This window comes from Podarcis liolepis (genome assembly GCF_965112155.1).
Source record: "Podarcis liolepis genome assembly, chromosome: 1".
Lineage (NCBI taxonomy): Eukaryota > Metazoa > Chordata > Lepidosauria > Squamata > Lacertidae > Podarcis > Podarcis liolepis.
In genome coordinates, this window is record NC_139554.1 from 27,974,383 (window position 1) to 27,989,222 (window position 14,840).

Here is a 14,840-nt window from a genome sequence, read left to right on the forward strand (position 1 = left end):
AAGCCTTTATGCGAACAGTGTGACTGTCTGTACTGACAGAGCATTTGTGTGCGCAGCTGTGTGTGCAAAGGCTACAGGGCAGGCTACTTTATGCACCCCTGCTCCCATGTTCGGTAAGACAGGAACATGAACACCTGAAGAAGCCCATTGTCCATAGGCGCTGATTCCTAGGGGCTGAGTATTTTTCTTGTCCTGGAACCACTGGGCATCCTGCTCTGCTCACACACAGTAGGGAGTGTTTACTGTATTACAGCAGCTGCAAAACTACCCAGGACATTTCAAGATGGATTCATTCTTTGTCTGCCAAGCCCTGGTCTCAGAAGCCTCCTGAAATTTGGATACCAATTTCAGCTTCTGTCAAGAAGGCTGATGAATGGAGCGCATGTAGGTAAAAGTTTACCTTCAGTCACATGCAAGCCAAGAGGAATACCTCAGAGATGAGCTTTGGAGAAAGACACACACACACCAAGCCTATCACATCAGCCATAAGAAGAACACAGCTACAAGCACTGCATATTAATGCTCTCACAAGTTCTCTTTCAGCGGTACTTCATGGGTAACTTTTCCACAACCCAGCAAAAGACTCCAAATATTCTCCAGCCAAGTAATATGTACAAAAATGCATATACTAGGAAAGACTTACATAACACCAGGAGATTCGCCTATCCTTTGTTAAAACACATTGCTTAGTATTACATGAGACTTAAGAACCCGCAGAATCATAGAATTGTAGCCGGAAGGGATCACGAGGGTCATCTAGTCCAACCCCCTGCAATGTTGGAATCTTTTGCTCAAAAGTGAGCTGAGAATGTCCCCAACCATATAACGGAAGCAACAAAAGTGAGGAGAAAAGTAGATATGTATCTTATTAAAACAAGGAAAGGGAAGAAAAATATGAAGTTTGAGAAACATAATATGTAAACAGAATGATCACAACAAAGTGCAGTTCTGATGGAGTAAAATTCTTGTCACTTATTCAAAGATGTGGAGATGGACAGTTTTTAAATAGTAATTTGCATAGGTTTCAACAGATTGGGGGTTATGGGTTTGTTTTGTTTTTATGGTGTATTTTGTGTTCTTATTTTATGTTTTTATGCTGTGAACTGCCCAGAGATCTTCGAATGAAGGGTGCTATTCAAATTATGTACACACACACATATACATACCATATTTTTCTGACTATAAGACATCCCCATGTATAAGACGCCCCCTAATTTTTGACATTATTTTTTAGGGGAAAAACCTAGTCTTATACATGGAAAAATACGGTACCTGGATCCAAGGGTGAGGTGCATGCAGAAAGCATTTCTGCTTGCACAAGAGTTGGCCCTTCATTTTTGGAAATTGGTCCTTCTTGCGTCAGCCTCCTTCACCATATGTCTTTGCTTCCAGATGGTTCCCCACCCCCCTGGAATATCGATGGGGGGTGGGGGTGGGGGTGGAGAGGGAAGGGAAGGGAAGTCAAGAAGGCCCATTTCCGTGAATGGAGGACTACTCCAAGCCAAGGTGCAGATGCACTGGCGTCAATGACCTTCCTCTGACCACTGCCTTACTCTTCCAATGTCAGACTCACAAATTATGAAATAAATACTTGTGTAGTAAAAGCTGGCTGTGAGAATGACAAAAGGATGCTCTGTTCAAAGTTACTTTTGTAATGCTGTTGTCGTGTCTGTGAACACATTGCTGCTTTCTAGCACTTGGGTTTTTTTTTAAGAGAATTTATTTATTTATATTAATTGAACAAGGTCAAAAGTCTACTACTCTTCCTCCATAAATAGACTCATTCGCAGTATCACTTGCATACTGCCCCAGAACTTTGGAAGGGTATTGCTAGCTGCAATGATAGCGGTCATCAAAAATATATCTATCTTGCAATAAAGACCCACGTTTCAGTCTTCTTCATAGCTTTTGTTATGCAGTGGTACCTCGGGTTAAGTACTTAATTCGTTCCGGAGGTCTGTTCTTAACCTGAAACTGTTCTTAACCTGAAGCACCACTTTATAGCTAATGGGGCCTCCTGCTGCCGCCGCGCTGCCGGAGCACGATTTCTGTTCTCATCCTGAAGCAAAGTTCTTAACCCGAGGTACTATTTCTGGGTTAGCAGAGTCTGTAACCTGAAGCATATGTAACCCGAGGTACCACTGTATTAGCACCGGAATTGCCAGCACACAGTATTTAATCCTCAAACGTTCTGCTGCTGCACTCTTGTTTTGTCTTTGAAGTCCTCCGCTGATTCTGATTGGGGATGCTGTGCTTGTGAAGGTCGCAAAGAATACAGCCCCTCTGCTTTCTCTCATATGGGCAATGAGATAAGTTTCCGAGGCTGATTTGCCATGGAGCTTGTTAAAACAACCACCCAGCAATTTCTAGTCGTGTCTTTGCAAGTGGATCTTGAAACTTCTTGTTATTTCCCAAAATAAAAAGCCACATTGTCAAAAGACTTAGCATTAGATCATGTGCTGATTAATTTTGAAGATCATCCCACGGGTGGACGTTAAGTATGTTGTTTGTTCCGATCTGCTGAGTGCTACAATTGTTTCCCCAGCCTTAAGCAGACTAGAGCAGAGGGCAAATGGAGCAACAATTTGAAAATAAAGTTGTACTGAACGAGGGATTGACAGAAGGAGGGCCTCCCCATCACCACCATCCCAATAGCCCTTTTCATAAATAGCAAAATCATTTTGAAGAAATACTCAAAGAATGCAGGGCAGAATGCAGGGCTGGCTCCAGGCTTTTCCCGGGGTGGGTGGGAACATGGACAAGGTGTTCTGATCGAGTTCTCCTCCTCTCCAAGGGCTCACTGCCCACTCACTCTTCCTTTTCCTTTGTGCCTAGTCTGCACAAATGCCCAGAGAGAGAGAGAGCGTGCGCGCACTAAGGAAGCAGAGGTTGCTGTTCCAACTCCTCAGGAAGAAGAGGAACTGAGCCAGGAAAATGTGCCCTCCACCCCACTGAAGTGTGGGTCTCAGCAGGTGCCCTTCCCTGACATTGGCCTTGAAGCAATAACCATGGGTGCATGGCCTTATCTCCAAGAGACACCTGTATGTGTAGAAATATTTCAAGCCTGTAACCCTTCACCCTGCAGATAGGGATTCCATGTTTTGAATGCTTCCCATATCATGGGCTCCTTTGGGATGAAATAATAATAATAATAATAATAATAATAATAATATTTATTTATTTATTCATTCATTCATTCATACCCCGCCCATCTGGTTGGGTTTCCCCAGCCACTCTGGGTGGCTTCCAACAGAATATTAAAATACAATAGTCTATTAAATATTAAAATCTTCCCTAAACAGGGCTGCCTTCAGATGTCTTCTAAAAGTCTGGTAGTTGTTTTTCTCTTTGACATCTGGTGGGAGGGCGTTCCACAGGGCGGGTGCCACTACCGAGAAGGCCCTCTGCCTGGTTCCCTGTAACTTGGCTTCTCGTAGTGAGGGAACCGTCAGAAGGCCCTTGGCACTGGACCTCAGTGTCCGGGCAGAACGATGGGGGAGGAGACGCTCCTTTGGGTATACAGGACCGAGGCCGTTTAGGGCTTTAAAGGTCAGCACCAGCACTTTGAATGGTGCTCAGAAACGTACTGAAACTAAAGAGCATAACAAAGAAAGGCATGTGCCCAGAAGTGCAATAGCCCTACCTTGCTCCATGATGTACAGACGTTCCACCACTTACGCAGGGGTTACATTCTGGGGCCCCATGTGCATAAGCAAAAATTGTGTAAGTGAGGAGCACCTTCTAAACACACCCTTAAACCTCCACCTCTGCCGCTGTCTCTCCAATCCAGACCAAAAATACTGTATCCAAAAATATCCACAGCTAGAATTGAAGCTCTGGGGGCCACCTGGAGGCTGGGTTACACAGAAGCACATTCAAATCTGAAATAGTTCACCCTAGGATCATGCACTCTGTGATACTGCTGAAAATGGTTCACTCTAGGATCATGCACTTTGTGATATTGCTGAAACTCTTAATTTTCTGTTCCTCACCTAGAAAGGAGTGTAGTGAACTATCTCATAGGTTAGGTGAGAGAATGAACACCTTAATAATTATCAAGCATTTTGTAAAATAAAAGCCGCCTTTATAGATCCTGAGCTGTACTGGATATAACTTTAAAAGGGACACCGTTTTTTTTCTTCCTGGAACTGAAACACTTGCAAAAGAAACTGAGTCAAACAGGCATATTTAAAGCACCAGATTTTAAAATTACTGCATTCAATCTGGCCACTCCATTTGCAAAATCCAGTACTAAACACATTTGTTCAAGAACTGCTATAACCTGTCAAGATTTTGCAGTGGGAACGTAGTTTGACTAATATTTCTCAAGCAACGATTGTATCAGGGTGTAAAATCAAAGCATTTTTGAAGTCTTTGTTTCATTCTCCTTCCTCTCAGGATGCATTTTCAGGAACACGGCATGACCTCCTCCCACAAAGAGATTGATCCCTCCCTTAGTCTGGCTGCACAGATATTGGTGATGATTTGAACTATGTTAGTTTTGGGAAAAGATCTGTAAAACCATCAAAACATACACTATCTCTCTGTTCCAGATTCCAACACAGCTCTCTGAGGGCGACTTTGTGGAATCCATATGGCAATATAGAGGTTTTAGTTAGAAAACATAAAAAGACAGAGCCCCGGTTCTCACACTGACCCAGGACAGTGCTGTTAGCAGCGCAGTGAACGAGCCACACGTACCTCTTCCCTTCCCCCATAAAAAGAGCCTATAGGATGAACAAGGCCTGCGCATGATGTTTTAAAAAGGATGTGGAATCGTTCAAACCAGGCCTGTGCACCACCAGCTGCTCAGGCAGAAACCCCAGTTCACACTGCAGTCTATCATGGTGCAGAAAAGGGGCACGCACCATTCTTCCTTTGAGACTCTTGCACAACCACCACAGCAGAATGAATGTATCAGCTGGAACACGGTGTTCCCTCACAAGTTTCGCAATTCCATTGCTCATAAACTGCTAAGAGCTCATACCAGAAAACTTTCGCCATCATAATTTTATGGATGTGGCATACATCACATGATTCCCTCTTTTAAGTGTTTCATGTTGTCGACTGGGTAGAATGCTGGTTCCTTTGGGGGGGGGGACCTATTGCGTTGCTGTTATTATAATATTATTATAATATTATTAATTTTGTGGTTTTATATCTTGATTTTATTCTGTGAACCGCCCTGTGAGACCCCCAAGTATAGGGCGGTATATAAATGATGATGATGGTGATGGATGTCCGTCCTGGGACAAACAGACTTTGACCCATCAGTTCCATAACTAGATGGGAAATGACAGTTGACTACGTCACAGAATTGTTGAGGAGAGTAACAAGATTGATTTTTAAAATGTTGTCAATCAGATAAATTGGACGGACCTAATAGCTGCATTAGGGATATATAGGATGGAATTCAATGTCATACGATTCTGACCATTCTGTCAGCACACGTGTTACTACTTGCTAAAGTGAACAATTTCCCCTCTCCCTCCCCCATTTTGTCCCCCCCCCCCCTGCAAATACTCCAAAGTGGATTTGGGGGAGGCACAGGGGCAAAAGATGAGGGGAAGCCCCCTTGCACTATTACGAGTCCTTGCCGTGGCTTCTGCTAGTACACCAGGTTAATCTTGTGTGCACTTGGAGAAATTTGGGCCTCTCTGTAAACCTCCCGCTCCATATCGCAAGCTGCCAATGTTACTCCCCTCCGCTTGGAAAGTACCGTATTTTTCGCTCCATAAGACGCACCAGACTATAAGACGCACCTAGTTTTTGGAGGAGGAAAACAAGGAAAAAAATATTCTGAATCTCAGAAGCCAGAACAGCAAGAGGGATCGCTGCGCAGCGAAAGCAGCAATCCCTCTTGCTGTTCTGGCTTCTGGGATAGCTGCACAGCCTGCATTCGCTCCATAACACACACACACATTTCCCCTTACATTTTAGGAGGGAAAAAGTGAGTCTCATAGAGCAAAAAATATGGTAGTTTACTACAGGCAACTGTTTCTGAAAAATGCAAGTAAGTCCAAAGTTCCCCTGGGCGTGTGGAGCTCGTTTTGTATTTCTTTTTGGTCCTGGCTGTTATTACCGAAAGCCTAAACACTGCTAAAGCAGTATGACCATATTTATGCATTTGCACATCTGGAGTGGTAGAATTCTTAGGATTTTAAACACTGCTAATAGAAACGTCAGGATGGTTCACGGTCAGGCGTTTACGTTCTCCATATACCGAATGGCCTGCACCCACCAGTGCTCTCAAATCAAGTTAGCTGCAATAGTGTGCAGATGGATGGAGCAGCCCAGCAAACAAATCAAAAGCTTCTTCAAGTAGAAACAGCTTCACGAAAGTTATCCGGCAGACTCTGGCTTCTGATTCATAGGTAGGCGAGTGGGTGATATATTGTGATGTGTCAGTTGTGCTTGCCATTAGGCAAATTGCATTTTTCTACGGCAATGGGTGGAAACCTCTCATTTTAACCACTTGGCACTTGGTGTATTGTACTCTCATGTGCCAGTTTAAATTTACCACAGCAGTTAATAGTACTCCACTTGGGTAGTTCAGTCAACAGAGCATGAGACTCTTAATCTCAGAGTCCTAGAGTGGTGGGTTCGAACCCCACACTGGAGAAAAAGATTCCTGCATTGCAGGGGGTTGGACTAGATGACCCTTGCGGTCCCTTCCAACTCTATGATACTACGACTTTCTATGACTTTAATGAGGTAGGTAAACAGAAAATGGCCCACCTAGCCCAGTACAGTGGTACTCGGGTTACAGACGCTTCAGGTTACAGATTCTGCTAACCCAGAAATAGTACCTCAGGTTAAGAACTTTGCTCCAGATGAGAACAGCAGCGAAGTGGCAGTGGGAGGCCCCATTAGCTAAAGTGGTACCTCAGGTTAAGAACGGACTTCCAGAATGAATTAAGTTCTTAACCCGAGGTGCCACTGTATTGTCTATAACCAACTGGCAGTAGCTCTCCAGAAATGGATCTTTCCCAGACCTATTCTACATACTATTAAGCCATGGCCTCTTCTGAAAACTCTCCTTAGTATCGGTTTCAGCACTGCTGCCAGGTGTGAGGGGGCTACTCATCCCACCGTGGGTATCCCACTGCTTTCTCCATCTCCCCCCCCCCCCAGCCAGTCCCAATTTCCCCTCTTTCCTCGGTGGTTCCTTTGCTCTGCTCTGCTCTCCACCCCCACAGAGGCAGACCTAGGGCAATGCAACTGGTTCCCTTGCCCTGGGCACCGAACCAAGGGGGTGTCACAGGACATCACAACTATGATACAGTGCATATGCTGAACAGAAGGCAAGAGGTGGGGGGAATGCTGAATTTTTGCCTCACACTGGTTGTCGCTGAAATTTGAAAGACCCAAGTCCTCCTTTGCTTACCAGGCAGCGGGGTGGGGGGGGTCTCTTGTCACTTCCTTTCCTCATTAAAAGTACATTTTACAAGGGGTGAGCATAATTTGAAGGAAAGCACCACCAAAGATGGCTTTTGCAGCCTGCCGACATCTTCTTTTCCTCAGACTGCCTCTGGTCCTCACACAGAAGCAATGTGCAGAAACGATGCACATTGTTTGTGCATCATTTGACTGTGACTGAAACAACCTCAGTCTTCACATGTGAAATTTTTTATTCTCCTCAGAAAATGGGATTTTGTGTTAGCTGGCAGTAGCCCCAATTTACATATGCTGGGGGGTGTGAGTGGCACTGTGGTCTAAACCACCAAACCTCTTGCATTTGCCAGTTGTAAGGTTGGCAGTTTGAATCCGCGTGATGAGGTGAGCTCCCATTGCTCTGTCCCAGCTCCTACCAAACTAGCAGTTCGAAAGCATGCCAGTGCAAGTAGAGAAATAGGTACTGCTGTGGCAAGAAGGTAAACGGTGTTTCCGTGTTCTCTGGTTTCTGTCATGGTGTTCCTTTGTGCCAAAAGCAGTTTAGTCATGCTGATCACATAACCTGGAAAGCTGTCTGTGGACAAACGTCAGCTCCCTCAGCCTGAAGTGAGAAGAGCACCGCACCCCATAGCCAAGTTTGACTGGACTTAACCATCCAGGGGTCCTTTTCCTTTTCCTTTACATATGCTGAGCATTAATGTCAGGCCCGTTTGCTGCTCTACCACTGCCCTTGTTACAGATGCTATTTATTATTATTATTATTATTATTATTATTATTATTATTATTATTATTATTATTTATATATTCTTCTCTACAGTAAAATGGTACATATTCCCAAGAAAATGTGTTTAGCATCACAGTAACAAAAGCATATTGCCATTTTATTGCTGGAGTCGTAATGGTGCTAGGATTTCAGTAACTCTTGAAATGTGAAACTGCATATGCCCAGAGTATTTCATTTTTTAAAAATTAATCAAGATGGGCAACTGTTGTTGTTTGTGTTTTGCCGTAACATATTAGTTAGTTAGTTAGTTAGTTAGTTAGTTAGTTAGTTAGTTAGTTAGTTAGTTAGTTAATATATCCCCCTTCATCCGAGGCTCACAGAGTGGTTCACAACAAAAAAATACAAAATCAGTTGTGCAGCATGGAGTGGTGGGAAGCGAGAAGAGAAATATGTGCTTCACACATGGTCATCTAAAAGACCATTAAGTCCAGGATCTAGGCTGCATGCACACCACACATTTAAAGCACATGACTTCAACCCAAGCATCCTGGGAACTGTAGTTTGCTAAGGGTGCTGAAAATTATAGCTTTTTTGAGGGGGGGAAACTACAGTTTTTGGGATTCTTTGTGGGTAATGGTGTGCTTTAATTGTGTGATGTGTACACAGCTTAACTACTTCGCTGTATCACTGGGAACAAAAACAGACTTAAAATAGCCCTTTCCACTGCTTGCTGGCTGTTTATTCACAGAGTTTTTTTTTAGTGTACAGGAGCATTTTAAAATGTAATCACACACACACATACACACTTTGATGCTGCAATCCAGAGTACCTCCTCTTTTTGCTACATGTGTAGACCAGGCCTATTTCTGTCTACAATCTGTTTTTTTGGTGCGGGGAGGAGGGAGGCTGTTTGCTTGCTGTGGGGCATCCTGTTCACTCAATCTCAATTTCCATGAGATTAAAAATAGTAGCTTCAAATAAAACACACTGTACATTTAAATAGAAAGTAAACAAAAGCCAGGCAACGCTGGGAAATTCTGCCTTAATTCATGCTGCTATTATGTGTTCCTGAAATAGTTTCTATCTGTAGAGGTGCCCTTAAGGAATTGTGAAGAAACCTGGCATTATTTACAGTGAATGTCACACTTTCTATTCTGTTGCTTGAGCGCCACTTTAACCCCCTCCATCCTGTGTTCTCTGGCACAGCTCTTCCAAACATTTGCCTGCACGTAGCCCCATTGAAGTGAGATACTTTGTGAGGGAATGTTTTCAAGACGAAGGCCTTGTATTTGTACACGCTGAGAAAGGCAACACTCGTAGTCAGAGGGTGTTGTTACACTTCAGATCCAAAGCGTAGAACACATTAACTGATGGGATTACTCCCCCCTCCCCTTTTAACACTGTATTTGCTAATTAAAACCACTTTCTAATGAGGTTTTCTCCAGACTTGTTAAATACCATCTAGACTCCGTGAGGCAAATCTAGTCTTGTTTGTCCATCAATGGCCTTGCAATGTGGTAGACTCATTGTGGAATACTTTCCCACTAGATCCAGGCTTTAAGATAAAATTCTCCTGGGCCAGGATGCAAGGAAAAAATCGTTAATTAAATCGCCGCCCCAGACATATTAAGTTTCCCTCTGCTAATGTTCCTGACAGTTATGAGATTAAATGCAACAAATCTGATGTTGAAAAACCCTACAAGCGTTGGGCATGATCCAGCACAAAACAAGCATATTTTTTAAACTGCCCTTGGTTGGAAGGCAAGAGAGCTAAACATGTGCTTAACTCTCACTGAAAACACGAGGATCCTAAGTGATCTACTCAGTGTAGGTTTCAATGGGTTCAAAGGGATTTAGACCTGAGACTAACAGTGTGTTTACATGTGCTCACCTAAGCCAGAGGAAGGAAGGAAGGAAGGAAGGAAGGAAGGAAGGAAGGAAGGAAGGAAGGAAGGAAGGGAGAATGGGTTTTCTTCACAGTGTTTAAAAATATAATATTCATGAGTATGTTTAAATTAAACATTGGATAAAGGTTTAGCTTTAACAGTATACATTAGCTAGCAGTAATACGGTCTTGTGTTCCTCTGAGAGAAAACCGTTTGCCGCTATAAATAGCAATCTTCTTTTCAACGTCTTTTTATGGCTTTATATATATATAAAGTTTATGGCTTTATATATAAGTTTGCTTTTAATAAACAGTTACTGTATTCAAATATTCAGGGAGCCACGTGGAGTCATTAATGGAATTGTTGTCATTTGACCGACTAAAACTCAGCACATTTCTCTTCCTCGATGGACTGGGAAGGGGAAATTCTGGGTTTTAACTAGTGAAGTCTGCTAGCCAAGATAGCTAAATGAAACTCCTGTGCAAGGGGTTCTACAGCTTCTGCCTCTGAGTCTGGACTTCCTTCTGCCACAGACTCTCCCAGCTCACTAAGCCCTGTTACCTCCTCAGCTTCCAAACCTCCTCTTCCCAGTCTGACCACACATCATTGTCCCACCACCACTCCCTGGGCTCTGAGCCTTCTTTCTTTGGTGGCTCCTCAGCTGGTTCCTCCCACCATATCTCTCCATCCAACCGGTTGATGACCTCAGCATGGGAAACCAGGTTTCAGCTGTCTTTGCTTGTTTCTTTCCCTCCTATAAATAACATGGTTAACGGACAGGGTCAATAAAGTGAGTCTTTTAACTGCCTGCCTGTGACTAATCCTTTAGGATCTTGCAAGGTAAGGAAAACCATCATTATTCACTTGTTCTTGAGGAAAATGTAAGGAAACGAACAATGACAACCAAGGGGCTAAACTGACGAAAGCAGCAAGGGGTGGGTGGCTGCAGATGAGGTGCAGGTTTTCATTGCTATTATCATTTATAATTATTTTATTTTGCAGTATTCTCTTTGCTACTGCACAGAATACAGGAAAGGGAATGTAATAGAAAGAATAAAATGTTGGTTTTTTCCCTTTTCTTTTAAAGAACATTTGACCCTCGCTACAGGAGCTCATTCCTAATCCCTTCAAGAGTTTCTAAGGGATTCAACATTTTACTCATCTTTTATGGAGCATTTTACTGTCTTCCAGACAAGCTGTAACAAAAGGTCCCGGCCATCGGGTCTCCTGGCTCTCTCTTAGTGAAGTCTGGGATTTAGCCTGGAGGTCTTGGCCATCCTCCAGTTTGTGTTATTACACATATCCTGCCGCCTCTCGGCAATTCCTGAAGGATATGGGATTTTCTCCTCGTTTCCTGCCCCAAATTCTGCTTGAGTGTCTCCAGACTGTTAAACAGCTCCTGTATTGGGAGGGTGGAGAGCAGATTTCTTTTCTGGGAAGAAGACACCAAGCGCAAGGGTCAAGGAGGAGATGGGAAAGCTGCCTGACATGGGAAGCTACCAACATTGCTGTGGAGAACAGCTGCCAGCTAGAGCGCAGGACTCTGAAGCTCATTCCTCCTTGCTTTTCTGGCACTCAGACCAATGTCCATTCATAGAATCATGGAATCGTAGAATTGTAGAGTTGGAAGGTACCATGAGGTCATCCAACCCCCTACAATGCAGGAATCTTTTGCCCAAAGTGGGGCTCAAATCTGTGACTTTGAGATTAAGAGTCTTGTGCTCTGTCAACAGAGCTATCCCCAGCTGCCAAAGAAGAGGAGCACAATGTTTCTGCTTGTTTTAAAACCAGGGAACCTTTCACTTGTGAGGCGATCATGAGGACCACAACCTCACCTCTCAGTACAGGGAACGGCCATTTTGTGCACGTTCAAAGCATGTGCCATTTCCGGACCTGGAAGGGGGTGGAGTGGGGCAGACTTATTCACACTCCACTGATGTGCATGGTGACCTGGAACGCAGCCCCCCCCCTCCAAATTGGGGGTTGCCTGTGTATGTCTTGTGCTTGTACTGTTTGGAATTTTCCATTCGACCTTTAGTTACAGACACGGAACTGTTACATGTCACATGTCTGTTTACATTCCAGCACTGTTTGTTGGTGTAAGCGGAACTTCCGCTGTGTTGTTTGCCGTCTCTTCCAAGAGAGAGTTAAAAGCCAAAGAGAGACAACATGTTTCTTTGTCCTGATTTATGTTTAACAAATCTGTACTATATAGTATGTCTCCACATGCCTCAAGCCTCTTTCATTGCACAGTATGCTCTGCTAAGCAAAGTGTGCCTGTATCAGCAGACTTGGATCACTGATATATGTCGCACCAGAGGTCGAGGGATCTTTGCAGTGTGTCAGCTGGAAGGAGACGATCCAGCTGGGGGCTAGCCAGCGGGCCGTTTGACCCCCGGATGCCGACATGTACAGCAGTTATGCTGAAGGAGGGTGGGGCTAAATTGGGGTGGCACTGTGGGTTAAACCACAGAGCCTAGGACTTGCCGATCAGAAGGTCGGCGGTTCGAATCCCCGCAACGGGGTGAGCTCCCGTTGCTCGGTCCCAGCTCCTGCCAACCTAGCAGTTCGAAAGCATGTCAAAGTGCAAGTAGATAAATAGGTACCGCTCTGGCGGGAAGGTAAACGGCGTTTCCGTTCGCTGCTCTGGTTCGCCAGAAGCAGCTTGGTCATGCTGGCCACATGACCCGGAAGCTGTACGCCGGCTCCCTCGGCCAGAAAAGCAAGATGAGCGCCGCAACCCGAGAGTCGGCCACAACTGGACCTAATGGTCAGGGCTCCCTTTACCTTTACCTTTACCTAGCCTCTGCTCATGTGAGAAGGGGGAGCATAGATTAGCACTGAGCAGCAGAGAGCCAAAATGGGCTCTCCCGGAACGACAAAGTCTGCACCTCTCTGACTCATCCATAATGCCTCCAATCGCTGGAAGCAATGGTTAATAGGAGGAAAGGCTGACTTGGAAAACGGGGGGCACCACATGTCTACATGTAATTGAAGCTGAACCAGGCACTCTCATGGGACCCTGGGGTTCAAACTATGGGTTAGGAGTTGCTTTGCATCACTCTGCCTAAGTCCATCTATCTCAACTGTCACCAGCTCTCTATGTCCTCATGTGGAGGTCCTTGCAGAGGCGGAGCTAGCTGCTTCAGTACCCAGAGCGGCCCGCGGGGTGGGGCTGGGCACTCGCAGGGGTGCGCCAGCAGCAGTGTGCACCCCAGGGGCGTGCACTGCTTGCGGAGAGCGTCCCAGGGGGGACGCCATGCACGGTGATGTCAGCCCCCTCAGGGATGGCACCCAGGGCCCAACTTTCTCCGCTTCTGGGTCCTTGCCGCTTGGCTATGGTTCATTTCTTTAAAGCAGGTCACCAAGATGGCACCTATGGGTCTCATAATGCCTTCCAGTACCTCCAATGGTGCCCATGGGAGTTTTCAAAAGGGCACAGTGCATAAGAGACTCTTTATGTTTCGTACTCGGTGACTGTTTGCTTTTTCTCAGGGTCTGCTACACTGAGCATGCCCCCTTAAACATGTCCACATTTCATTGGTTGTCAGAATCTCACCCCTTCCCCTCCGCTCTATTGATAGGGATGTCTGATGGCAAGGGTATGGCTGCACCATGTTGAGGTCCTGTCTCTTCTCCCTTCTCTTTCAGATGTGGAAGCCACTTGGTGTTGTGACGCACCACCTGCAGCAGCCATGTTATGACTGGCACCCACGGCCCTGTCTCATAATTCCAAAGGTGTGCCTCCTGTCTTGAGACCACGATACAAGGAAAGAGAAGGAAAGCAGCAAATAATATGCCAAGCATGAACAAAGTGCCGGAAAAGGCAACAGGACAGAAGAGCAGACCCAAAATGCAAGGCCGCAGTACTGATGAGCAAGTGACCGTTTCAGAGACATACTAGAGGTCCAGGCCAATTGTATTGGTGTGAAAGCATTTCTGGAAAGCAAAATTCACAGACGAACGATGTGGCCAATTTGTCAGAAAAATAATGTGAGTGGGTGGCGAAAGGAAAGAAAGCCGAAAACTACAGGCGCCTATTAATGAGGGACTCAGACAACAAACAACACATAGGAAATGCTTGTCACCAATAAAGCACCGGGTTGGCACAGTCGCTGGGTAGGGCTTCTATTAAGGTGTGCATAAACCCTTTGGAGACTGAAGGTTCTGGGTAAATCAGAGATTATAATTATATTGCTGCAAGTCCACACATTGTACTATATTTGTGTGATATGAGAAGATAATTATGCACAGAAGTACATGGTGAACTCTTTTGTGGTGTGTGTGTGTGTGTGTGTTGTTTTTCATAAGATAAGAACCCTTCCATGATCATAGGTTTGTTGTAATGATTTTCCCCGAGGTAGGTATTCAGCGAGTTCTCTCTGAGTAGGGACATGTTTTTAAATGTCTTTTCCCCTCAAAGAAGGGGGCGGGGTGGGGGGAGAAAAGAAAAGAAAAGAAAAAAACTGAAACATCCAAGCAAGCTATCATTTTCCAAATCTTCCCATTGCCACTGAAGGTCAGATTTCAAGTACAAATCCATTTTTGTTGTGTGTGTTTTTGTTTTATATAATTTATGTTGGCTGGCATTTTAAAATTGCAGTGGAGCAGTGAAAAGTCTGAGCTCAAAGATATTATCTGCCTTTGCCAGATTTTTAAGGAGACGGGAAGAAAAATGTCAAAGTTTTTTGCAGAGGGCTGAGATGTATAGACGTGGTTAAGAGCTATAGGCATTTGTCAGTTCCATAATTGCTCTTTACGTTCATCTCGTTCCCATCTCATTCTCGTCATCAACTAAAATATTTTCTCATTTCCCTCTACAATTTCCAATAAA